Source organism: Moschus berezovskii, chromosome 2 (assembly GCF_049115385.1).
Source record: "Moschus berezovskii isolate FMDL1 chromosome 2, NW_MosBer_1.0, whole genome shotgun sequence".
In the NCBI taxonomy this organism is placed as follows: Eukaryota; Metazoa; Chordata; class Mammalia; order Artiodactyla; family Moschidae; genus Moschus; species Moschus berezovskii.
This window is the reverse complement of record NC_142461.1, coordinates 107,382,823-107,408,793: the sequence shown is the minus strand read 5'-3', so window position 1 is coordinate 107,408,793 and position 25,971 is coordinate 107,382,823. Positions and strand designations below refer to the sequence as shown.

Genomic DNA, 25,971 nt, shown 5'->3' with positions numbered 1-25,971 from the left:
TAGGAGGGGAGACAGGTTATACTTCTCAGGAGGAGTGAAAATACATTAATAGTTACAACATGGGGGAGGGAAGAATGATAAGGGTCTGGTTTTCTGTTCCTGCATTCCAAGACCCTCCTTGGTTTCATCTGCTCTTTCATCCTTGAGTCACTACTGGTTAAGAAGATCCCCTAGAGTAGGAAATGGCAACCCACTCCAATATGCTTGACTGGAAAATCCTATGGAAAGAGGAGCCTGTGGGCTACAGTCCATGGGGTGGCAAAGAGTCCGATACAACTGAGACTGAGCACACACACATGCTCTATTTAGAACTAAGCGGGGACTTCCCTGGTGGCACCATGGATAGTAGACCTGCCACTGCAGGGGACACAGGTTCAATCCCTGGTCCGAGAAGGTTCCACATGCCGAGGGGCAACTAAGCCCATGTGCCACAACTACTGAGCCCGAGTGCTGCAGCTGTTGAGCCCATGCACCTCGATCCTGTGCTCAGCAACAAGAGACGCCACTGCAATGAGAAACCCACACACTGCAATGAAGAATAGTCCCTGCTTGCCACAACTCGAGAAAACCTGAGCACAGCAATGAAGACTCAGTGCAACCAAAAATAAATAAATAAATTTGGGGGGCTAAGGAGAACTAAGCAAAAGCTAAGTCATACACTTTAAGTTTTGTGAGGGTTTGATATTCAGAGAAGGGAGAGTATTCCTCATTCTAATGTCAAGAACACTTGACTATGAGGGTGAGCCACGAAAAGTCCTATCTGGGTGAAAAGACTGGGTTTCCTCAGCCACCATGTGACAGGGCTTGAGATCTGAGTCCAAAATCAGAAGAATGAGTCTCAACCTTTTCCTTCTTCTCACAAGCAAGGGATCTAATCTTTTAAACCATTTCCCTCACCTGTAAAGTGAAGAAATCATAATACCTACGTTTCTGTGAGAATTTTCCCTTCATTTGTTGCTAATTTGAGTTACTATGTACTATATTGCTACTGCTCAGTCACTCAGTCATATCTGACTCTTTTGCAACTCCATGGACTGTAGCCTGGCAGGCTCCTCTGTCCATGGGATTTTTCTGGCAAGAGTACTAGAGTGGATTGCCATTTCCTTCTCCAGGGCATCTTCCCAACCCAGGGATCAAACTCATCTTCTGCATTGCAGGCAGATTCTTTACCACTGAGCCACTTGGGAAGCCCATGTACTGTATTACATGTACTTATTTTCTCCCATTTGCTTTTTTCTTAATGAATTAATGATATCATGCCTTTATGAATAATGTATTAACTTAAAAATATTTGTTATTTATCTTTTAATTGTGTTATCGATTATATTATCTGATGAAGTTTTTATTTTACATAGCCAAATATATATATATTTTAAGATTTTTTTCAATAGTATTTGTAAAAGTTGTTCTTGCATGTACGAGCACAGACGGACTGGTTCTGACTTACAATTTCTTGCCTTTATGATCAGGCAAAAGTGATACGGATTCAGTAGAAACTGTAGTTTGAGCTGTGAATTTTGATCTTTTCTCAAGCTAGCCATATGCATTGCTTTCCTCTCTGGTGATGCTGGGCGTGGCAGCAGCTCCAAGTCAGCCACGCCACCAGGAAGGTTAATACAGACACTTCTGCAAGTTTTCTATAGCCATATGAGCATGCTGTTATTCAATTCCAGTGCAGTATTCAATAGATTACATGAGATATTCAACTCTTTATTATAAAATAGGCTTTGTGTTAGATGATTTTGCCCAACTGTAGGCTAATGTAAGTGTTCTGAATACATTGAATATAGGCTAGGCTCAGCTGTGATGTTCAGTGGTGTATTGAATGCATTTTGACATATACCATTTTCAACTTATGATGGATTTATTAGGACTTAAGCCCAGGCATATAGTAGAGGAAGATCTGTAGATAATTCTTCACACCAATCTTCTAGCTTTGAATTAGCTACAATTCACTCATGTCCCTTATTTTTATTATAAAATTATTAAGTATAAATTGTAAATTAAAATGAAATGTGTGTGTATGTGTGTGCACTCAGTCATGTCCAACTCTTTGTGGCCCTGTAGACTGTAGCTCACCAGGCTCCTCTGTCCATGGGATTTCCCAGGCAAGAATACTGGAGCAGGTTGCCATTTCCTATGCCTGGAGATCTTCCTGACCCAGGGTCCCCCACATTGGCAGTCAGGTTCTTCACCTGGGAGTCCCCTTAAAATGGAATAACAGCACAAATGGAAAACAAAGATCACCACACTGCTAATATTTTGGTTTACTACCATATAGCTATTTTTTCTGTGTATATTTTTTCCAAAATTGAGATAATGGTATTGTGACCTAATAAGAAATATATATTTAGTCTCTACGCCAGTTCCTGACACAGAGCTCCTAAAACCCTTGTAATTTCCTAAACAATAGGGAGCTCAGAGCATCTTTTGTCCTAATAGTTGATTGGTCTTTGACACAGATTCCTTATACCAGAGCTTTTAAGACCCTTGGAATCTCTAGAAAGAGGAGAGTCCTTTTGTATGCTAATGTTCTCTAATTAGCATACAAAAAGGTATGATTAGAAGTTTAAACTTTTATTCCCACCTGCAACCTGTGGGGAAGGGGAGATGGAATGGAGATAGACTTAATCACCAATGGTCAATGATTTAATTAATCTTAAGTAATGGAACTTTCCAAAGACAACAGGGTTGGGAAAGTGTCCTTCTGGGAGGGTGGCCTGTGTGGAGAGAGTATGGAAGCTTTGTGAGGCCAACCAGCCCCAATACCTTGCCCTGTACATCTCCCCTGACTTGTGTCCTTCATGATAAATCAGAAATAGTGAGTAGGTTGTTTTCCTGAGTTCTGTGAGTCATTCTAGCAAACTGTCTAAACTGAGGAGGGGATTGTGGGAGCTCCTGATATACAGAGGCTTAGTCAGAAACACCAGACATCTGGACGCATGACTGGCATCTAAACCACGAGTGATCTTATAGATGACAAAAGAGAAAGAAGCAAAACCTTCAAAAAAACATGAAAATCAGCTTGAAGAGGTTTGTTTCCATTGATCAAAGACAGGATGATAAGAGCATCAATCAAGATAATAATAGCAATGATTTAAAATAAATCCTGTATTGTTGTAAAACATTGGTTCTGTTTCCTGTATTGTACAATATATCTTTGTAGCTTATTTTGTACATAATAGTACCTATTTGGAAACTTTTTTTGTATTTTATTTTTTTATTTTAGTGTTAAGGGGAAAAATGTATGAGCTCATAATCTGGTGCTTGTGAAAGAAATTTTATCTGTACCCAACTTAAAGTACCGGAGAAGGCAATGGCACCCCACTCCAGTACTCTTGCCTGGAAAATCCCATGGACAGAGGAGCCTGGTAGGCTACAGTCCATGGGGTCACTAAGAGTTGGACACGACTGAGCGACTTCACTTTCACTTTTCACTTTCATGCATTGGAGAAGGAAATGGCAACCCACTCCAGTGTTCTTGCCTGGAGAATCCCAGGACCGGGGAGCCTGGTAAGCTGCCGTCTATGGGGTCGCACAGAGTTGGACACGACTGACGCGACTTAGCAGCAGCAGCAGAAGCAACTTAAAGTACAGTTAGTATGAGAAGATAGAGTTAGCTCCTGGAACTCTAAATAATATTTATTAGTAATACTTTATTTTCCTTTTTGCAAAAAAATTATCATCAATTATTAATATTTTTTCTTCCGTTCAGTCGCTCAGTTGTGTCCGACTCTTTGCGACCCCGTGGACTGTAGCCTACCAGGCTTCTCCTTCTGTGGGATACTCCAGGCAAGAATACTGGACTGGGTTACCATTTCCTTCTCCAGGGGATCTTCCCGACCCAGGGATCGAACCCGGGTCTCCCGCATTGGAGGCAGACGCTTAACCTCTGAGCCACCAGGGAATTTTTTCTTAGCTTTCTATTATTTTTTTGTCACAAATGTAGTTGTCTAGAACAAAGCAAGCTTATCCTCTAATTGTGTTGATGATTTATAATTATTGGCTTTCCCTGGTGGCTCAGTGATAAATAATCCGCCTGCCAATGCAGGAGATGCAGGTTCGATCCCTGATTAGGAAAGATCCCATACACCGAGGAGCAGCTAACCCCGTCTACCACAACTATTGAGCCTGTGTTCTAGAGTCCAGGAGGCACAGCTTCTGAGCCCACGTGTCACAGCTACTGAGACCCGTGTGTCCTAGAGCCCATTCTCTGCAACAAGACAGGCCACCACAGTGAGAAGCCCAGGCACGACAACAAGAGAGTGGCCCCCACTAGCCGCAACTAGAAAAATAAGCTGGAGCAGCAAGGCAGATCCAGCACAGTAAAAATAAATAAATAAATAAAAATTTTTAGAGGTTTATAATTATTATCTGCTGTGATTTTTTAAAAATATAGTTTTCCAGCATGCAAATGTGACTAAAAGACATTTTCCAGATGGGCACTCAAATGTAAGGCATGAATAAGTCTCTCTTCAGTGGGTTCCTTTGAACACTTACTTTGGACAAGTTTCTGGGTAATCATAATGCAAAATAGTTCCCCCCAAGACCACACATGAAAGATCACTGATTTTTTCATTTTCCCTCTTCTTCTCAGCAGTACTCAATCCGGTGATGTCCGCAGGAACACAGCACCTTCAGAGCGCATGGCTTACACAACTCACTTAGGATTGCAGAATCACAGACTAAAAAACGTTTGAAAAGGCTCTAAGTCTCTATTGCAGTGTGAGAAATTTTCAGAGTACAGATGATATAGTGTTGAGGTAATTTGCAAGTACATAGTCTCACATTCCTCAATAAACTTGGCACAGGTTTAAAGTTTTAAGCAGTCTGTTCTTGGATGGCTTCACTTTTATTCCACTTAGATGCAGCTGGCCCCTCCTTTGGCCTTGACCCAGGGTGACTGTCCTTTCTTGCTAGACTTATCATCATCCCAGGCCTCCTCTGAGTTTTACTCCTTTCCAGCCTGGGGCCCAAGTCAAGTTTTTTGCAGTCACGTGAAAACTATTCTGGTAGCTCCAAATGTGAACTGAGAATTTTCTGTCCAACCTTCCTCTGAAGTCTGGGCAACAACAACTTGCCTGAATAAGCATCCTCCTTGGAAGAAAAGCTATGACAAACCTAGACAGTGTATTAAAAAGCAGAGACATCACTTTGCCAACAAATATCTGTATAGTCAAAGCTATGGTTTTTCCAGTAGTCACGTACAGATGTGAGAGTTGAACCATAAAGAAGGCCAAGCACCGAAGAATTGATGCTTTCAAACTGTGGTGCTGGAGAAGACTCTTGAGAGTCCCTTAGACTGCAAGGAGATCAAACCAGCCAATCCTAAAGGAAATCAACCCTGAATATTCATTGAAAGCACTAATGTTGAAACTGAAGCTTCAATACTTCAACTACTTCATGCAGAGCCAATTCATTCAAAAAGACGTAGATGCTGGGTAAGACTGAGGGCAGCAGGAGAAGGGGGCAACAGAGGATGAGATGGCTAGATGGCCTCATCAACTCAATGGACGTGAGTTTGAGCAAGCTCCAGCAGATAGTGAAGGATGGAGAAGCCTGGCGTGCTGCAGTCCATGGGATCATAAAGAGTCGGACACGACAGAGCAACTGCACAACAATAATAAGCATTCTCCCATAAGTATATCCCAGGTTTCCTCATAATTGTTTAACTATTTTCCCTCTCTCCTTCATATACTCCAAAATTTTTAAAACTTGTATTATCCTCTTCTTTCCACTCCTGATCACACACACCTAAGGGTTCCCCACCACCACTCTCCAGGCCAAATTCTAATGGAAGTTTCTGTGAAAATGTGCAGGCTCTAAATGCATCCTTAGACTTGTAAACTCTGCCTCAGAGTTGAACTCTCTGACCCAGAAAAACATGGAGAATCACATGTCGCAACTTAAATGCAGACAGGGCAGATTTGTGATAGCCATGTGTTGAGCACAGCCCTGGGGATATTCAGATTCCCTCAGACCCTCTCTTCCAAAACCAACTTTGTTCTTTGTACAGAGAAGCAGAAGTGCGCTAGAGGCACTGCGTTCCTGGGGAAACCTATAACTAGGTACTGAGTTGTATGGAAGTTTGATAGTCCATTCTTTGCTTCAAAGTGGGACAAATCTAAAATGTAATCTGTAATCCGGAGTATCCTGTGGAATCTGAGACTCAGCAATCATCGGAAATTTCTCTCTTACTTGTCTTCTTTCCTATTTTCAGTCCTGCTTCCTCCACTTCCTTTCCTGCTTCTCCCAGGAACACTTCAGTTCAGTTCAGTCGCTCAGTCGTGTCCGACTCTCCGCGACCCCATGAATCACAGCACGCCAGGCCTCCCTGTCCATCACCAACTCCCGGAGTTCACTCAAGCTCATGTCCACAGAGTTGGCGATGCCATCCAGCCATCTCATTCTCTGTCGTCCCCTTCTCCTCCCGCCCCCAACCTCTCCCATCATCAGAGTCTTTTCCAGTGAGTCAACTCGTCGCATGAGGTGGCCAAAGTATTGCAGCTTCAGCTTTAGCATCAGTCCCTCCAATGAACATCCAGGATTGATCTCCTCTAGAATAGACTGGTTGGATCTCCTTGCAGTATAAGGGACTCTCAAGAGTCTTCTCCAACACCACAGTTCAAAAGCATCGATTCTTCGGCGATCAGCTTTCTTCACAGTCCAACTCTCACATCCATACATGACCACGGGAAAAACCATAGCCTTGACTAGACGGACCTTGGTTGGCAAAGTAATGTCTCTGCTTTTTAATACACTATCAAGGTTGGTCATAACTTTCCTTCCAAGGAGTAAGCGTCTTTTAATTTCGTGGCTGCAAGCAGCATCTGCAGTGATTTTGGAGCCCAAAAAAATAAAGTCTGACACTGTTTCCACTGATTTTCCATCTATTTGCCATGAAGTGATGGGACCAGATGCCATGATCTTTGTTTTCTGAATGTTGAGCTTCAAGCCAACCTTTTCACTCTCCTCTTTCACTTTCATCAGGAACACTTAGTAAGTCTCAAATCTTCAAACGTGAATCCGAATCCTCATCACAAGATTAGCTTCAAGAGAATTCAAACTGGGTCCATGCCATGAACATGCCAACATTTAATTACAAACAATCCCTTGAATTCTGATCATCCCAGATTTATCAGAATTTGAGAGGAAGAAGTTTGTACCTCCATTCTAGCTGCCCCCCCCCAACAAAAAAAAATAGAGAGATAAAATTATGCTAGGGAATTCCCTGGCAGTCCGGTGCTTAGGACTCTGCACTTTCATTACCGAGGGCATGAATTCAACTAAGATCCCACAAGATGAGTGATGCAGCCAAAAACAAACAAGCAAACAAACTATACCCTGCTAATTCTTTATATGGTATTAATTTCTTGGATATATGCTTAAAAAAAAACAGTGTTCAATTCCATATTTTTAAAAATCAAAATTTACCTTTGTAAACAAAGGTCCCCCAAAGTTTACCTATGTGGGTTTTTCTTTTTTTGGTATAAATTAAACAGAAAAGGGATGGATTTACTTTATCCATATGGTAACCCGAATATAATCTCTTGTCCTATATCTTTGTTCCCAAATATTTTAGATTATTTTCTTTTATAACACATGGCTCAAAAATGCGATCAGTTTCAGAAGTCATTCCAGTTGATTTGGTTTATAAATCAAACTTTACCACATTTCCAAGTTTATTATGTAATATTTAAGCCATGTATATACTGGCTTCCCAGGTGGCACAGTGACAAAGAATCCTCCTGCCAAAGAAGGAGATGCAAGAGACACTGATTTGATCCTTGGGTTGGGAAGATCCCCTATAGGAGGAAAGAGCAACTTGCTCCCATATTCTTGCCTGGAAAATTTCATGGACAGAGGAGCCTGGTGGGCTACAATCCATGGAGTCACAAAAAGTTAGACATGATTGAGCACACACCACCACAAACACATATATAATAATTCATAATTTGAATTTTAAAATTAATGTCAAATTTTTAGAGGTTTTTATGTTACAAAACATTTTCAAATACATGAAAACCCTATTAATGAACACATATTTTTATGGTGAATAAATTCACCTTAATTTTATTTTTTCCAATTTTTCTCAATTATGAATATAATACAGTATCAGTTCAGTTCAGTTCAGTCGCTCAGTCGTGTCCGACTCTTTGCGACCCCATGAACCACAGCACGCCAGGCCTCCCTGTCCATCACCAACTCCCGGAGTTCACTCAAACTCATGTCCATCGAGTCGGTGATGCCATCCAGCCATCTCATTCTCTGTCATCCCCGTCTCCTCCTACCCCCAATCCCTCCTAGCATCAGACTCTTTTCCAGTGAGTCAACTCGTCGCATGACGTGGCCAAAGTATTGCAGTTTCAGCTTTAGCATCGGTCCTTCCAATGAACACCCAGGATTGATCTCCTTTAGAATGGACTGGTTGGATTTCCTTGCAGTCCAAGGGACTCTCAAGAGTCTTCTCCAACACCACAGTTCAAAAGCATCCATTCTTCGGTGATCAGCTTTCTTCACAGTCCAACTCTCACATCCATACATGACCACGGGAAAAAACATAGCCTTGACTAGACGGACCTTGGTTGGCAAAGTAATGTCTCTGCTTTTTAATACGCTATCTAGGCTGGTCATAACTTTCCTTCCAAGGAGTAAGCGTCTTTTAATTTCATGGCTGCAATCAGCATCTGCAGTGATTTTGGAGCCCAAAGAAATAAAGTCTGACACTGTTTCCACTGTTTCCCCATCTATTTGCCATGAAGTCATGGGACCAGATGCCATGATCTTCGTTTTCTGAATGTTGATCTTCAAGCCAACCTTTTCACTCTCCTCTTTCACTTTCATCAGGAGCCCCTTGAGTTCCTCTTCACTTTCTGCCATAAGGGTGGTGTCATCTGCATATCTGAGGTTATTGATATTTCTCCCGGCAATCTTGATTCCAGCTTGTGCTTCTTCCAGCCCAGCATTCCTCATGATGTACTCTGCATATAAGTTAAATAAGCAAGGTGACAATATACAGCCTTGACGTACTCCTTTTCCTATTTGGAACCAGTCTGTTGTTCCATGTCCAGTTCTAACTGTTGCTTCCTGACCTGCATACAGGTTTCTCAAGAGGCAGGTCAGGTGGTCTGGGATTCCCATCTCTTTCAGAATTTTCCACAGTTTATTGTAATCCACACAGTCAAAGGCTTTGGCATAGTCAATGAAGCAGAAATAGATGTTTTTCTGGAACTCTCTTGCTTTCTGCATGATCCAGTGGATGTTGGCAATTTGATCTCTGGTGCCTCTGCCTTTTTTAAAACCTGCTTGAACATCTGGACGTTCACGATTCACATATTGCTGAAGCCTGGCTTGGAGAATTTTGAGCATGACTTTACTAGCGTGTGAGATGAGTGCAATTGTGCGGTAGTTTGAGCATTCTTTGGCATTGCCTTTCTTTGGTAATGGAATGAAGACTGACCTTTTCCAGTCCTGTGGCCACTGCTAAGTTTTCCAAATTTGCTGGCATATTGAGTGCAGCACTTTCACAGCATCATCTTTCAGGATTTGAAATAGCTCAATTGGAATTCCATTACCTCCAATAGCTTTGTTCGTAGTGATGCTTTCTAAGGCCCACTTGCTTCACATTCCAAGATGTCTGGTTCCAGGTGAGTGATCACGCCATCGTGATTATCTTCATCGTGAAGATCTTTTTTGTACAGTTCTTCTATGTATTCTTGCCATCTCATATTTTTTACTGTGTATAAATAATCTGGAAGGAAATACACCAAAATATTATATTTATGTTAGGATGTTTTCCTTTTTTCTGCTTGTCCTTATTTTTGAAATAATTATCATGGGAATATTTATTTTCATAGTGATAAATGTCAAGTACAAATGAAGAATAAAAGAAAATAGAAATGTTTAAAAAGCATAACTTCCTAAAATATGTAAGCTCACATGATTTTTATAGATTTTTAAAGACACCTACATATTAACCCATGAAGAAAAAGTTCCAGATCATGGTTTTTTGAATTGAAAATCACAAGCTCTTCTACCTTCACCTACAAGATTACTTAATTTTAGAGCACAATTCATGTTTGCTAAATAAATGATGTTTTGTGATTTAAAAAATTAACTTTATTTGGCCATGTGTTCATTAATTGATTAGGCAAGATATTTCACAATGAGCATCACTATGATGAGGCAGGTTTTTTTGGTGCTTATATAACATGCAGAGATTCAGAATTCATATTCACATGTAAAAACCCTTAATCAAAACAAGGACATCTACTAACATAAGCAGATTGAACAGGAAACAGAGCAAGATGCAAGAATTTAATATTTACCCTTCCTAAATGCAAAGTAATGATTTGTATTTGAAATGTACACTTATCGGTATTCTGGTTATCATTTTATATATTTAGTCACTGCTTTTAATATCAGAGTTCTAAGGAAAGTTTTTAGTCTAAAAAATACATTATACACTGTTGAGTACCTTCCACTTCAATTTCAGACTTTTCATACTTCAAATGTGAACTTGTCTTAATCCATTGGAAAGAATGTAAAGATTTATGGAGCTAATTCATGAAACAGAGCACTTCTACAGAGAAAAGAGTTTTCTCATATCAGTACTAGATAAAAATATGACTTAGTTTGATATAAAAATTTCAGTCATTTACAGGTGTTTCCACAATGATTCTTCCCTTAAACTTGTTTCAAATACATTAAATATGTGACATCTCTATATCAACACTCAAAAAAATGCATTAAAGCAGCTAAAATAGTAAAATATCACCAAACTTTAGCTCCCACTCAATTTTCATTCAGTAATCACTGTCACAGCATTTCTTTTTTCCAGCCATTCTGTCTGCCAAGAGCAAAACCATAGCAAAAATGGGCATAATTCTTAGGAACAGAAATTAGACATAAGATAAAGCCTCATAGAACAAGCAATCAAAATTAAAAAAAAAGGATGATTAACATGAGACAGCTATGCTGCCATAGCAAGGGGCTCTGGATAGTCTATCTCAGGGGGTCTGCAAAATAAAACAACCATGTGTGTTGTGGACCCATCTGGACTCAGGCTGAACTGAGTCACTTTGAGTTCAGTCACTTTGGAAAGTCACTTTGACCTTTCCAATAGCATGAGCTTGTGATTATTCATGGAGGAGAAACTCTTTTGTGTCATCTACAAAATTTGACCTCTACAGCTTTAGTTTTATGGGAAAAGTGACACAAACTTACTTTCCAGGCAATGATTTAAGAAGGAAAAATATTTATGAGGTACGAGGTACAAGATTGTGATGCTTTATAATTCAAGGTATAAGAAAATAAGTTTTTTCTTCACCTAAGAGGTTTTTCATTGGTGCAGATAAAAATATATAAATAGTTACATATGTGTGTACATTAATGAAGTACTTGGAGAGTTAACATTTTAAGAGCACATGTAATCAATGATGTCTTGCATGAACTCAAAGTGAGAAAAGTCAGTGTGAACGACCTTTGAATTGAAAAAAAGGCAGGTGTACTGTCCTCAGTAATTATTTTGGCTGAATAAAGTCTGAAGCAATGAAAGAGGTTTCAAAGTTCTTTTACAGAACCCATGTGACTCAATATAATTCATAAGCAGTGCAGCCTTGGGAAGAATCATGGCAACTTATTTAGATTAAAATCTAACAACTACTAAAAACAGTATTCTTGTAGTCATCATACACAGCCCACCTTCTCCGGCTTTGTGAAAAAAATTAGAAACAAAGCCAGAAATTTTTTCTAGAGTTATTCTAGTAAATTTGATCAGCTATAGCGAGTGTTTGAGAACACAGATTTTTAAATGATATTTTTTCATGCCCTTTACTTATCATCCAGTGCACATCCCTAATATTTGCATATCAATTAATCTGCTTCTTTAGTTCTCAGTAATGTGAATGCAACTGAACAGGTCAAAGACAGTGCTAAGATTTTCACACTGTTTCTTATTTAAATATTAATCTCGCACACATATGAAACACCTAAGAAATTTTGCTGATGAAGAGCCACACTTAGGCTAGAATCCTAGCATGGTTCATTGCCCCATGGATGAACTGTAGAGCACCCTGGGGACCAAGCACTTTTCCCAGCATGTTAAGGCCCATTGCAGCATTCTTTTAGCTTTGGCTGTTTGTTCAATATAGGAAGCAAATATATAAGGAAGTAGTGAGTTTACCTCATATTTGCTCTTAGCCAGTTTCCTTTGCCCTATACCCCTCCTTGCTACTTAGAGATTCACCCCAGCTTGCCTCCTCCAACTCTAGTCTGAGGAGTGCCCTTTGTTGCCCTGGCTGCCCACCAAATTTACCCAGAAAAGGCCAAAACAAATAGCACCATTGACAGACATTACTAAATGTCTGTCACTTTGCCAGGAGCTCCAGCAGACTCACGACCCCCAGGGGGTTTCCAGGAGTGAGTTGAGTCTAACACACAAATCCCTGGGCTTTCTGGAGCTCTCTGCTGCCTATGGATCAATGCTCTTCTCATAAGCAGGGAGTGACGATGATTTCAGGATGATTTTTCTGACTCATTTACAGAGCTTGCCCATGGCTTCTGAGTATAACAGAGGTAAAGATAATGTCCCTTTGAGAGGAGACAGATTGGTAACTAAATGGCTGTCTAGTCACACCAGGAAAGCAACAGCATTCCAAACTATGCCTGCCCACTAAAACCCCATGGTATAGGATTTTAAAGTAATGTAAGACTTTACTAACAGTGGGAAAACCACTGAAGGGCTTCAAGAAGAGGAGATGTGTTTTTAAAAGATTATTCTGGCTGCTATACAGAATATAGATGGAATAGGACAAGAACGGAGGTAAGGAGATGAATCCAGAGTCTACTGTAGTCATACAGGGAAGAAAAGATGCAGCTTGGTTTAAGGTACTGACAAGTGGGTGATATTATAAGGAAACAGTGTTCCAGTTTACGAGAGTTTATCTGATGACCTTCTTTGTGGTAAAAATCACATAGCAGAGCTTACACAAAGGCCACTTCTAGTATCCCAAAGTACAACTGTGTCATCCCTGTGTCACCATGTATCTACTAGCTAACCTGTCTGTGCTTCAACTTCCTCTTCCACGAAATGGGCCAATAGTAGGACTTTTGCCTACGAGGTTATTTTGAGAATTAAGAACTAATACTTATAAAGTTCTTAGAATGGAGTTTTGCACATAGTACAAATAAATACAGCTAATATTATTAACTTTCTGTTCTATAGAATGGCAAATGGGTGGGCATAAGTTAGTCTTTCAGTTGTTATAAAGAGAAGGACAAAAAGACAGCCTTGCTTTACCTCACTGGCAAATATTAACTGATCTGTGATGAGCTCGTCCTTCTACTCACTGGCTCTGATCTTGCAGTACTATGAATGTCTCTATTGAACAGAATTCAGTTTTGTCCACAACTGATTCCTGCCCTTGGAGTCAAAATATGGGAGTCTTTAAAAGACACAAGCAAGGTTTTGTTATCCTAACAGGGTTTTTCCCTACAGGGAGAAGTTAGGGTATTTCTTCCCTTCTCTCCGGGCATCCTGAAGAATCTCTAACAACGGCTATGTCTCTTCTGTGGCTCTAGTGCTGTTAGTAGTATCCTCCAAGTCATCTTTGGGGCTTCCCAGGTGGCTCAGTGGTAAAGAATCCATCTGCAAAACAGGATTTGTGGATTTGATCCCTGGGTTGGGTGGTCCCCTGGAGAAGGAAATGGCAACCTACTCCAGAGCTCTTGTCTAGAAAGTTCCATGGACAGAGGAGCCTGGTGGGTTACAGTCCCAAAGAGTTGGATACAACTTAGCGACTAAACAACAACAATAAGTAGCATCCTCACCCTTTGCCCAGTGATCACTGGCCCACCTCTCATCATGTGATGTCTAGCTGTAGCCTGAGTCTAACTTCTGGTGTCTGGGAACCACACACATCTATTGTCCTTCCAGTCCAAGAGTGATGATCAGAGTTTTTCCGAGGTGCCTGCACCACCCCTTGTCTAGATTCTCTGTGTTCCATCACCTGGGTGATCAATTCTCTGTATTAATTCCCTCTGTTTGTGAGATGGAGGGTAGTTTCTGTTTCCCTGGCTAGATAATGATAGAACATTCATGGAGTCGATATATTCATGGAGTTGATATAATACAACACATTGGCAAAGATCAGAGCCCACTATGCACAGAATTATATAAACATTTGGAGGCAGGAAATTTGGAAGGGCATAGTTTATCTGCCATTAGCTTTCATAACAGTTTTATCTATTTATTTATTTATTTTGGCTGCCCTGGGTCTTCCTTGCTGTGTGCAGGCTTTCTCTAGTTGCGGCAGGCAGGGTCTACTGTTCGTTGCGTTGTGCAGGCTTCTCATCATGGTGGCTTCTCTCATTGCAGAGCACAGGCTCTAGGGTGCAAAGTTTTCCGTAATTGTAGCACGTGGCCTGGGTGGTGCTGCTCCCAGACTCTAGAGCTTGGGTTAAGTACTTGTGGCACACCAGCTTAGTTTCCCCGGGGCATGTGGAAACTTCTTGGACGAGGGAACTCGAACCTGTGTCCTCGGCATTGGTAGGCAGATTCTTATCCAGTGCACCACCAGTGAAGTCCCACAACAATTGTAAATGACACTTAGACTTTTGTTGGAAAGATAATAGCTACTTATTTTAGAAAAAAAAAGAGAAGTGTAAAAATAAAAACCTTTTTTTTGCTAGTTACTATTAATAAGTGAATTAATAAACCTCTCCTCTATTGTATTAATACTTGTGTACTTCACAGTAGAGTTTGGGATAGGAGGTGGGAGAAGCAGTGCTTATATATATCAGATTCAATTTCAGTTTGTCAGATTGGAGCTATTTAATATAGCATAGATACCAATTTAACATCAACTCTGTGATAGCAGAGTTTGTGAGAGGTGGGTAGGAGAGAAATGAGGATTTATTCATCAAGACTCATCTGACCCCTACTCCTGCTAAATGAAAGACCAGCAGGAGGCAGTGACAGTTACTAAGGAGGAACAAGCAGGCTTTGTAATCAAGGCTTTCTGCTCGCCTGGAACAAGAAAACAGAGGGAGGGAGAGATCTTCCTTCCAGGGGCAAACTGGATATGTTCTTCTGAAATACACTGAAGTATCCAACCTGACATTCCACTTAACCCCTAGGTAACCTCTCTTCAAAGACCTATCCCAAACTTTCTCTTTTTATCCATGAACACAGACCCCTGTTTAGACGCTGCACATAAGAACATTGGCTCACATGACTTTAAATCTTACAAATCAATTATAATCTTCATGGCAATTGATATATCCCAAGGGTCTCCAACAATATAAATATCCAAGATTAACTCTTAAATATCCAAGAATCACTCAATCTGAAAGAACTTACTTCAAAAAGTATAAAATAGTCTAGAATTTGTAAAGAGTTTGTCACATTTATTTTGTAGCCAACCCAGAAAGTCTATATGCCAAACAACAATCATTATTAACTCATCTATAAAACTCATCATTAAGATGCATCTCTTAATTTCTCTTCATTACATGCTTTCCTATAAGTCAGTATCTATTCTACCACCTTAAGATTCCAGGAAGGGATCAAACAGCAATGAGGGTCTTATCTTCCAAGGGAAGAACTACCTTAAGCTTTACAGAGGCTGCAGACAGCTCGCCTTCTGTGCTGGAGCCAGAGAAGAGTGAACAAAATCATTCCCCTGTTGGTAAGGCGGAGTTGGCAGCTGTCTCTTAACAACTGAATCCCAAGGCTAAATAGCACTACAATGTCTGGTTGCATCAGCCTCAGTCTCCTGGAGCACATTCAGAGTGTCCTTTTTTTTTTTTAAGATTTTAAATCATAGTAGATTTTACAACTTTCTACTACAGTAGTTTAAAATCAAAATGTGTTATGAAAGCTGACCTCACTTCAAAGTCAATAATAAAACATCCAAAAGTATTAAAAATTATAAACAGACCAACAGAAGGCTGAGAAAACGTGTACATATGGTATAGAGTACAAAAACAGTGTACAGTACAGAGTACATATTGGTACAGAATACATACGGTATAGATGAAAGAACCTAGTTTAATTACATTGCTCTTGTGCCTGAAAAAAATACTTGATGTTAAGTTCTTTCCACATTAATTCCTAAATAACTTCTCTTCAAAGACATATCTCTTGAACTTCCTCTTCCTATTAAGAGCACAGAGCACTGTTTGTACACAGCATAGGAGAATTCCAGGATATTACTCACAGATCTTTAATTAAATCTCTCCTTCTCTCCGTTTTATTTCAATTCTCTTCCTTCCCATCCCCCTTTTCCTTCTTCATGTTTCTTTATTTAGCAAAAACCTGCTCCCTACCATGCCCTTAAGTTCCAACCCTTGTCCTGAGATTTACTCTATTCCTTTTTCCACAAAAATATCTTAAAATTTTATGTACACTCACTTCCTAGCTCTTTAAATTTTTTGAAATCAAGAGGTTACTACAACATTTTAAAACTTCATATGTCTTTTGTGAAAATTAGCAACAAGATCCCAGTGTCACTAGCAATTGACAAAATTGATGATAAAACCATTATAATATTATTAAGAAAATTCATTCAGCTATTGGAAACTATTTATGGTATTCAAGGTCCAGAATGTAATCTACATGCTTCCATTGCATCATTCCCTACTCTTGGGTTGTTTTCTTTGTGGCAAAGCTGGTCTAAATTGTGCAATGAGTAATGAGGAAAAGATCTGTGTTTCAGTATGAGTAAAGGGGTAGTAAGAGCAGCATTTCCTCCCCTAAGTCAGGAATAGGCAGAGTGGTAGCCTCAGCAGCATCAGCAGGGAAAAATGAGAACTAGCAGATGAACCAACCAGAGGACCCTGTTTCTAAGCACCCCTAAGGCAATCAACTGAGAAACTTGCAGGAAGAGCTGAGGAGCTCATTTCTGGCAGACTCATTGGGAGTTCAAATCAATGTGACTTGGGTTACATGTATTTCTAACAAATTTAAAGAAGAATAAACCAAAATTCATAAAAGAATCTCATATTAGAAAACTACACTGTAAATTTTATGGATTTTACTCAAACAGTAAATATTCATTCAATGTTTTCATGTATAGGGAAGAAAAGGAGTTACAGACTCTATTATTGAGAAATTCACAATTTACTATAAAAATTCCAAATAGAAAGAGGAAATTATGAGGCCCTTAAAAGTAGCCAAAATTTCATGAGCATGTATAAAAAAGAAAAATTTACTTCTGAGATGAGGATTCAGGTAAACTTCAAGTGGATCCACAAAGGGTAACACGGTGACAATGTCTAAAGGAAAATCTGGATGACAGATATAGGTGTAAAACCCACTTCCATCGTGCATCAATTAAGGAACAGAAAACCTGAAGTATAAATCAAGCTAACTGGCCTTAGCCTTTTTGCCCAACAAGAATTTCTGGCTAAGTGACAGTGCAGCGGCTCCCATCCAGTGTTATCCATACCTCAGGCTCTTTTCATTGTTTTGCTTTACCTATTTTAGTGTTAGACCCCAAACCTGATAGTCCCTGCTTCACCAGGCATCTCAGCCCTGCTTTCAAAGAATAAGGAGGACGGAAGACACATAGAAGTGACAGCACAGCTTTGTCAAAAGTCCCTAGCAGATTGCCACAGAAGTCTTCTTGGTTGGAACTATGTCACAAAGCACTTTTTGCCGTAAGGGAGGTTGGGTTATATAGTTGTTGTTGTTTTTTAATCTGGCCACACTGTTCCACCCTTTCAAAAAACTTAGGGTTCTCCTAAAGAAAAAGAAAAAAAAAAAGGAAGAAAGAGTATTATGGCGGTATAAACAAGGATGTGCCATAAACCACTTATTAATAGTGCAGCCTAGGTACAAAACACTAACTCTTCTCAATGTCAGCTTCTTCAGCTGTGAACTGATTATAATACCTCCCTGTTAGGTAACTGAGCGGGGATTAGAGGTAATGTATTTAGGATATCAGTGTGGTCCTGATGTGGCAGGAGCACAAGATAATATAAAGCTGCTTTTATTACTGTTTGGTTGGTTGGTCTGTTAACCAACAGACCAAGACTATTCCTTGGTTGATAGGATGTATTAGATTTCAATAAATAAATATAGGAAGAATAAAATTTAAGATAAAGAAAGCAAGATTGCAAAAACATGGAATTAGGTAAAATATATAAGAAAATTTTGGAAATGGCAACCCACTCCAGTGTTCTTGCCTGGAGAAGCCCAGGGACGGCGGAGCCTGGTGGGGCTGCCGTCTATGGGGTCGCACAGAGTCGGACACGACTGAAGCGACTTAGCAGCAGCAGCAGCATAAGAAAATTTAGAGTGTGTTCAGAAAAGTTTATATAGTTTAGAACGATGATCATCCATGTGAAAGAGGAGAAGTGGATGGTGAAGCTAGAGAGTTAGGTGGGAACTGGATCATAGGATGGGGAGGAGGGATGTAAGAGTCAAGCCAGGAGATCTGACATCTGGGAAGTCAGTGAGGAATCAGTGACCGTTCCAATGCAAGGTGAAGTTCAAGCTATGCATTATACTGACCACTTTGACAGCAGTGCATGAGATATACTTGGGAGCTGGAGAGAAATCAAAGCAAGAAGAGTAGGGGAATTAATTTCTATCTACGCAAAGCACAATGGAAGACTAAAGTAAGCTTATAGCAACAGAATGGAAAAGACTGATTCAGGAGTCATTTTTAAAGCTTTAAAAGGACAGAATTTGGCCTCCAAGAGAATATAAAAGGTCAGAAAAAAAGATGGTGCCAAGGTCATGAGCTTAGCTTCGAGTTTAGGTGTGTCATTACCCAGGGTGGAGGGTAAAGAGCAGGCCAGGGAGAAAAAGGACCAAATTTAAAAAGGAAAAGAATGGAGGGGGAAATTAAAGGAAGGGGAGAGAAGGAAAATTACTAAGAGTAGAAATGCTTATCAGCGTAAAATAAGACATATGAGGAGATCATATTCTACGGGGTTGTTTGATCTGCAAAAAGAATTTTCTCAGGCAAATTAATGAGTCTGTAATAGCTAGATGCTTAATCCTAGTCATGCGCTCCTCTGGCTGTGTGGGCCACCACCCACGTGCCCTGTAGAACTTTCCTTGTTGTTGCAACTGTATTAGAATAGAAATAGTCCCAAAGTATGCAAACGAGCTTGTGAGGAATTCCCATTAGTTTTCCACTCTCATTAGGATATAATATTATTCCTCTGGAAATATTTGGACACAGTTTGTCCTTCCTAGAGGTGGAAGGATGAGTTAATTTACTTCTTTGGTATCACTTACAATGTGCAGATCCTGGGATCCTAGGTTCTGGGCTGGGTTTCTGCAGGTAAGAGTCACAGTGGAAACCTAAGGAGAAAGCAAACTGGGACAATCACTGCTGGAATCAAGGCACTCAGTCACTTTGAGAACAGAGTAAGGAATATAAGCGGTCTATTGACTGAAGTGTTTGCATATCATTTTTAGCACCAGACGTTTAAAACTGGGCAGGAAGCCCCTTTGAAAAATGATGATCTTAAAAGGTTGAGAATTAATTGTTGCTTTGATATGCATTTCTGGAATTTTTGGTTATGTAGAATTTAGCATTGTATGTAGCCTCAGATCAACTAAGTACATTCTTAAGGTTGCAGAAAGGGATAATTGAATTCTAGAATCCTAGTTTTGAAGAGTTATTCTTCAAAAAGAATAAAAGATTTTAGTGAACGCTTTTACACAGACTCAGTCCTTTTCATTAATTACCCATTATAATTCCAAGTAAAAAATTCATTGTAAGCTTCAGAAACCCTTTTTTTTAAATGACTTTATATGTGTTTCTTCCAGCATTTTGGTTTACTTTAGTAATAATTGTTTCTTCCCAATGAAACCACCTATGTCCCTAATGGCACCACCCATATGGCAGAAAGCAAAGAAGAACTAAAGAGCCTCTTGATGAAAGTGAAAGAGCAGAGTGAAAAAGTTGGCTTAAAACTCAACATTCACAAAACTAAGATCATGGCATCTGGTCCCATCACTTCATGGAAATTAAATGGGGAAACAGTGACAGACTTTATTTATTTACTTTTTTTGGCTCCAAAATCACTGCAGATGGTGACTGCAGCCATGAAATTAAAAGAAGCTTGCTCCTTGAAAGAAAAGTTATGACCAACCTAGACAGTATTTTAAAAACCAGAGACATTACTTTGCCAACAAAGGTCCATCTAGTCAAAGCTATGGTTTATCCTGTAGTCATGCATGGATGTGAGAGTTGGGATATAAAGAAAGCTGAGCGCAGAAGAATTGATGCTTTTGAACTGTGGTGTTGGAGAAGACTCTTGAGAGTCCCTTGGACTGCAAGGAGATCCAACCAGTCCATTCTAAAGTAAATCAGTCCTGAATATTCATTGGAAGGACTGATGTTGAAGCTGAAATTCCAATACTTTGGCCACCTGATGCAAAGAATTGACTCATTGGAAAAGACCCTGATGCTGGGAAAGATTGAGGGTGGGAGGAGAGGGGGACGACAGAGGATGAGATGGTGGGATGGCATCACCGACTCAATGGACATGAGTTTGAGTAAACTCCAGGAGTTGGTGATGGACAGGGAAGCCTGGCGTGCTGGAGTCGATGGGGTCACAAAGAGTTGGACATGACTGAGCGACTGAGTTGAACTGATCTGAATGAAACTCCACAGGACGTACCTGCTGAGCCTCAGGCACTTAATTAGTATTGATGTAAAAAGGCACAATTTTATTATTCTAAATCATCTCACTTGTGATTAGGACAAAATAATTTCAGGAGTCAAAGTGGTTGTAAATAAATTCATGTTAGAAGACTGACTGATTAAAAATCATACTTTTCTCATCTTTTTGATTTTGTGAGGTTACAGATCCCATGAGCTTATGGCACTTAACCTTAAAGCAGTAAAACTGCTAAACTGGGTATTGTATAATATCCATAAATCACCTTATAATAGGAAAAGACAGGCACATCCTGAAGTTGGCAGCTGTTGGTAATAAAACTAAACCGTCTTCTTTCCTCCTTCAGGTTCTTAGAAGTATTCTCTTAGTCTTTGAATCTCACTCTGAGGTTCAAGCCTGCTAAAAGAACAATGTCTTGAATGTATATAGGACCTTCCTTGTAAAGTTTTTTGGCATAAATACCAATGAAGGAAATAGGAGACATCTGTTATAATCTCCTTCTACCTTGCCATAACAACAAATTTTATAGACCTAAAAATCAAGGGTTAAATCGAGGTCATCCAGTTAGGGATTAATTTTTTAACCCAAGGTATAGTGTTCCATTCATTACCTTATCTTTATTACCTTAAAAATTACACTCAGCTTGACTTGTAAGTTTAAACTTCATAAAACACAGGTTAGTGTCTGAACCAAGGTATCATGCCTTACAAGCAGCTTGCTTGTAAACCCATTTGCTCAGCACATACTGTCAAGTTAAAAGAATTCAAAGAATTCAGATTTGGTTGCCTTTAATAATTCTCATTATGACCTACTAAATTAAATTACAAATTGAAATGCAGCTGTAATTGGTGCTGTTATGGCTAATGAAAATGTTTCAGTCCCTAACACACATCTCCAGAATATTTATTTTCATAAACGTGTTCCATTTGCCAAGTACTAATGAAATATGTGTAGGGCTAAAACTTTGTGTTTGAATTCTTAAGGAAAATTACAACACCTAACTCAGAGAAGTGGGACTATGGATGAGATTCCATTTAGTATTATGCCAATTAAGCACTACTTTCAATTAGTGCTATTGATCTCAACTACATGCCAGAGACTGTGCAAGGCCCCTCTTCATGAACACTGTAACATCTCTTCTCCCTCACACATGGTGAGGTAGACATGGCCATCTTCACTTCACCAATGATATTTCAGGATTCTGAAACTTAGTTTGATGTTTTGTCCATAAGTTTCAGACTTTCAAAATAAGTTGATGTTGTCTGCATCTCACATTGGGGCTCAAGTATAAGGTAGTACTTGATGAAATTTCAGTATTTATCCTGAATTGGTTAATTCATTTATAAATTGGGGTGATATTATTAACAAACAAAATAATTCATACTTGAATAAAATGAAAATTCAACTGGGTTGTGACAGTGGAACATATTGTGGAACCTTGTGTGTTTGTGTTAACCTCTCAGTCATGTCCAACTCTGCGACCCCATGGACTGTAGCCCATCAGGCTCCTCTGTACATCAAATTCTCTAGGCAAGAATACTGGAGTGGGTTGCCATTCTCTTCTCCAGGGCTCTTCCTGACCCAGGGATTGAATCTAGGTCTCCTGCACTGCAGGCAGCTTCTTTACCCTGTAAGCCACCAGGGAAGCCATGTGCATATATATAAATCAATATTTCATTGATATATATTTCTATATTGTCTACATGTTTATTGGAGCAAATGTTAATTACAACTAAAGAAAATAAATTATCAGAAAATGGTTCATTTTGGCTAGATTTCTTTAAAATCTGGCAATGTCTACTTTTAATTTATGCTAGGTCTCTGTAATATGTGCAGTGGAAATTAATAGCAATAATAATGAAAAACACGTATGTTCATTTTCAAATGTATTACTATATGCCATGTAGTTCTATATATATTAACTCATTTACTCATGCCAATATATCATGCTTTCCTGCTTGGATTCATATAGTCCTTTATTTTTCATACCTAGCTTTGAGGATGATATTAACTGGCTGCCCAGACAAAAAAGCAGACCAATCATAGTGATGTGTATTCAGATAAAATTAAGTCACTGTAGGATCTCTGTTTCTATTTGGTCAGCTGCATGTCATGGCCACCTTTGGCTTAATCTATGGTACCACACCCAGATTTAGCGTAATGATATAGGAAGACTCTGAACCTTTTATATTGGTCCTAGATTATAACTGGAGAAGGAAATAGCAACCCACTCCAGTATTCTTGCCTGGAGAATCCCAGGGACAGAGAAGCCTGGTGGGCTGCCATCTACGGGGTTGCACAGAGTCGGCCACAACTGAAGCGATTTAGCAGCAGCAGTAGCAGCAGCATTTACTCTTCATAACTCTTTGAATTAGGGATTACTATTATCCCCATTCTGCAAATGAGGAAATCGTAGCACAGAGGAAGTCAGTAACTTTCCAAGTTTATATGTGCAGCAAATGACACACAACACAAGCAGTATGATGCCTAACGGCAAACCCTTTAACCTTACTCTCTATTCCATACCTATTTGAACTCCCCTGTAGTGTAGTTCTAGCATGTGAGATGAGTGCAATTGTGCGGTAGTTTGAGCATTCTTTGGCATTCCCTTTCTTTGGGATTGGAAGGAAGACTGACCTTTTCCAGTCCTGTGGACATTGCTGAGTTTTCCAAATTTGCTGGCATATTGAGTGCAGCACTTTCACAGCATCATCGTTCAAGATTTGAAATAGCTCAATTGGAATTCCATCACCTCCACTAGCTTTGTTCATCACGATGCTCTCTAAGGCCCACTTGACTTCACATTCCAAGATGTCTGGTTCCAGGTGAGTTATCACGCCATTGTGATTATCTTCGTCGTGAAGATCTTTTTTGTACAGTTCTTCTGTGTATTCTTGCCACCTCTTCTTAATATCTTCTGCTTCTATTAGGTCCATACCATTTCTGTCCTTTATCGAGCCCATCTTTGCATGAAATGTTCCCTTGGAATCTTTAATTTTCTTGAAAAGATCTCATTTTTCCTATTCTGTTGTTTTCCTCTATTTCTTTGCATTGATCACTGAGGAAGGCTTTCTTATCTCTCCTTGCTATTCTTTGGAACTCTGCATTCAGATGCTTATATCTTTCCTTTCCTCCTTTGCTTTTCTCTTCTCTTCTTTTCACAGCTATTTGTAAGGCCTCCTCAGACAGCCATTTTGCTTTTTTGCATTTCTTTTCCATGGGGATGGTCTTGGTCCCTGTCTCCTGTACAATGTCACGAACCTCCGTCCAGAGTTCATCAGGCACTCTCTCTATCAGATCTAGACCCTTAAATCTATTTCTTACTTCCACTGTATAATCATAAGGGATTTGATTTAGGTCATATCTGAATGGTCTAATGGTTTTCCCTACTTTCTTCAGTTTCAGTCTGAATTTGGCAATAAGGAGTTCATGATCTGAACCACAGTCAGCTCCTGGTCTTGTTTTTGCTGACTGTATAGAACTTCTCCATCTTTGGCTGCAAAGAATATAATCAATCTGATTTCGGTGTTGACCATCTGGTGATGTCCATGTGTAGAGTCTTCTCTTGTGTTGTTGGAAGAGGGTGTTTGCTATGACCAGTGTGTTCTCTTGACAAAACTCTATTAGCCTTTGCCCTGCTTCATTCCGTGCTCCAAGGCCAAATTTGCCTGTTACACCAGGTGTTTCTTGGCTTCCTACTTTTGCATTCCAGTCCCCTATAATGAAAAGGACATCTTTTTTGGGTGTTAGTTCTAAAAGGTCTTATAGGTCTTCATAGAACTGTTCAACTTCGGCTTCTTCAGCATTACTGGTTGGGGCATAGACCTGGATTACTGTAATATTGCCTTGGAAACAAACAGAAATCATTCTGTCGTTTTTAAGATTGCATCCAAGTACTGCATTTCGGACTCTTTTGTTGACCATGATGGCTACTCCATTTCTTCTAAGGGATTCCTGCCCACAGTAGTAGATATAATGGTCATCTGAGTTAAATTAACCCATTCCAGTCCATTTTAGTTCACTGATTCCTAGAATGTCGACGTTCACTCTTGCCATCTCCTGTTTGACCACTTCCAATTTGCCTTGATTCATGGACCTAACATTCTAGGTTCCTATGCAATATTGCTCTTTACAGCACCGGACCTTGCTTCTATCATCAGTCACATCCACAACTGGGTGTTGGTTTTGCTTTGGCTCCATCTCTTCATTCTTTCTGGAGTTATTTCTCCACTGATCTCCAGTAGCATACTGGGCAACTACCGACCTAGGGAATTCCTCATTCAGTATCCTATCATTTTGCTTTTGATACTGTTAATGGGGTTCTCAAGGCAAGCATACTGAAGTGGTTTGCCATTCCCTTCTTCAGTGGACCACATTCTGTCAGACCTCTCCACCATGACCCGTCCGTCTTGGGTGGCCCCACATGGCATGGCTTAGTTTCATTGAGTTAGACAGGGCTGTGGTCCATATGATCAGATCAACTAGTTTTTTGTGATTATGATTTCAGTGTGTCTGCCCTATAATGCCTCCTCCCAATACCTACTGTCTTATTTGGGTTTCACTTACCTTTGTCATGGAGTATCTCTTCACAGCTGCTCCAGCAAAGTGCAGCCGCTGTACCTTACCTTGGACGAGGGGTATCTCCTCAAGGCCGCCCCTCCTGACCTTGAATGTGGAGTAGCTCCTCTCAGCCCTCCTGTGCCCGCGTAGCCACCGCCTCTTGGACAAGCAAGTTTTAGAAAAGGCAGAGGCACCAGAGATCAAATTGCCAACATCCGCTGGATCATGGAGAAAGCAAGAGAGTTCCAGAAAAACATCTATTTCTGCTTCATTGACTATGCCAAAGCCTTTGACTGTGTGGATCACAATAAACTGTGGAACATTCTGAAAGAGATGGGAATCCCAGACCACCTGACCTGCCTCTTGAGAAACCTGTATGCGGGTCAGGAAGCAACAGTTAGAACTGGACATGGAACAACAGACTGGTTCCAAATAGGAACAGGAGTACGTCAAGGTTGTATATTGTCACCCTGCTTATTTAACGTCTATGCAGAGTACATCATGAGGAACGCTGGGCTGGAAGAAGCACAAGCTGGAATCAAGATTGCCGGGAGAAAGATCAATAACCTCAGATATGTGGATGACACCACCCTTATGGCAGAAAGTGAAGAGGAACTCAAAGGCCTCTTGTTGAAAGTGAAAGAGGAGAGTGAAAAAGTTGGCTTGAAGCTCAACATTCAGAAAACAAAGATCATGGCATCTGGTCCCATCACTTCATGGCAAATAGGTGGGGAAACAGTGGAAACAGTGTCAGACTTTATTTTT

General features: G+C 40.0%; 1 long non-coding RNA gene across 1 annotated transcript; it reads right to left on the bottom strand.

Annotated features, from left to right (window-relative positions):
- Positions 1-7,543: 7,543 nt before the first annotated feature.
- LOC129538425 (uncharacterized) lies at positions 7,544-25,725 on the bottom strand. The gene is made up of 3 exons (XR_008682213.2): positions 20,912-25,725; positions 19,253-19,318; positions 7,544-9,751 (listed from the first exon to the last, which is right to left on the bottom strand). It is a non-coding gene; the product is annotated as an uncharacterized LOC129538425 (long non-coding RNA).
- Positions 25,726-25,971: the final 246 nt, after the last annotated feature.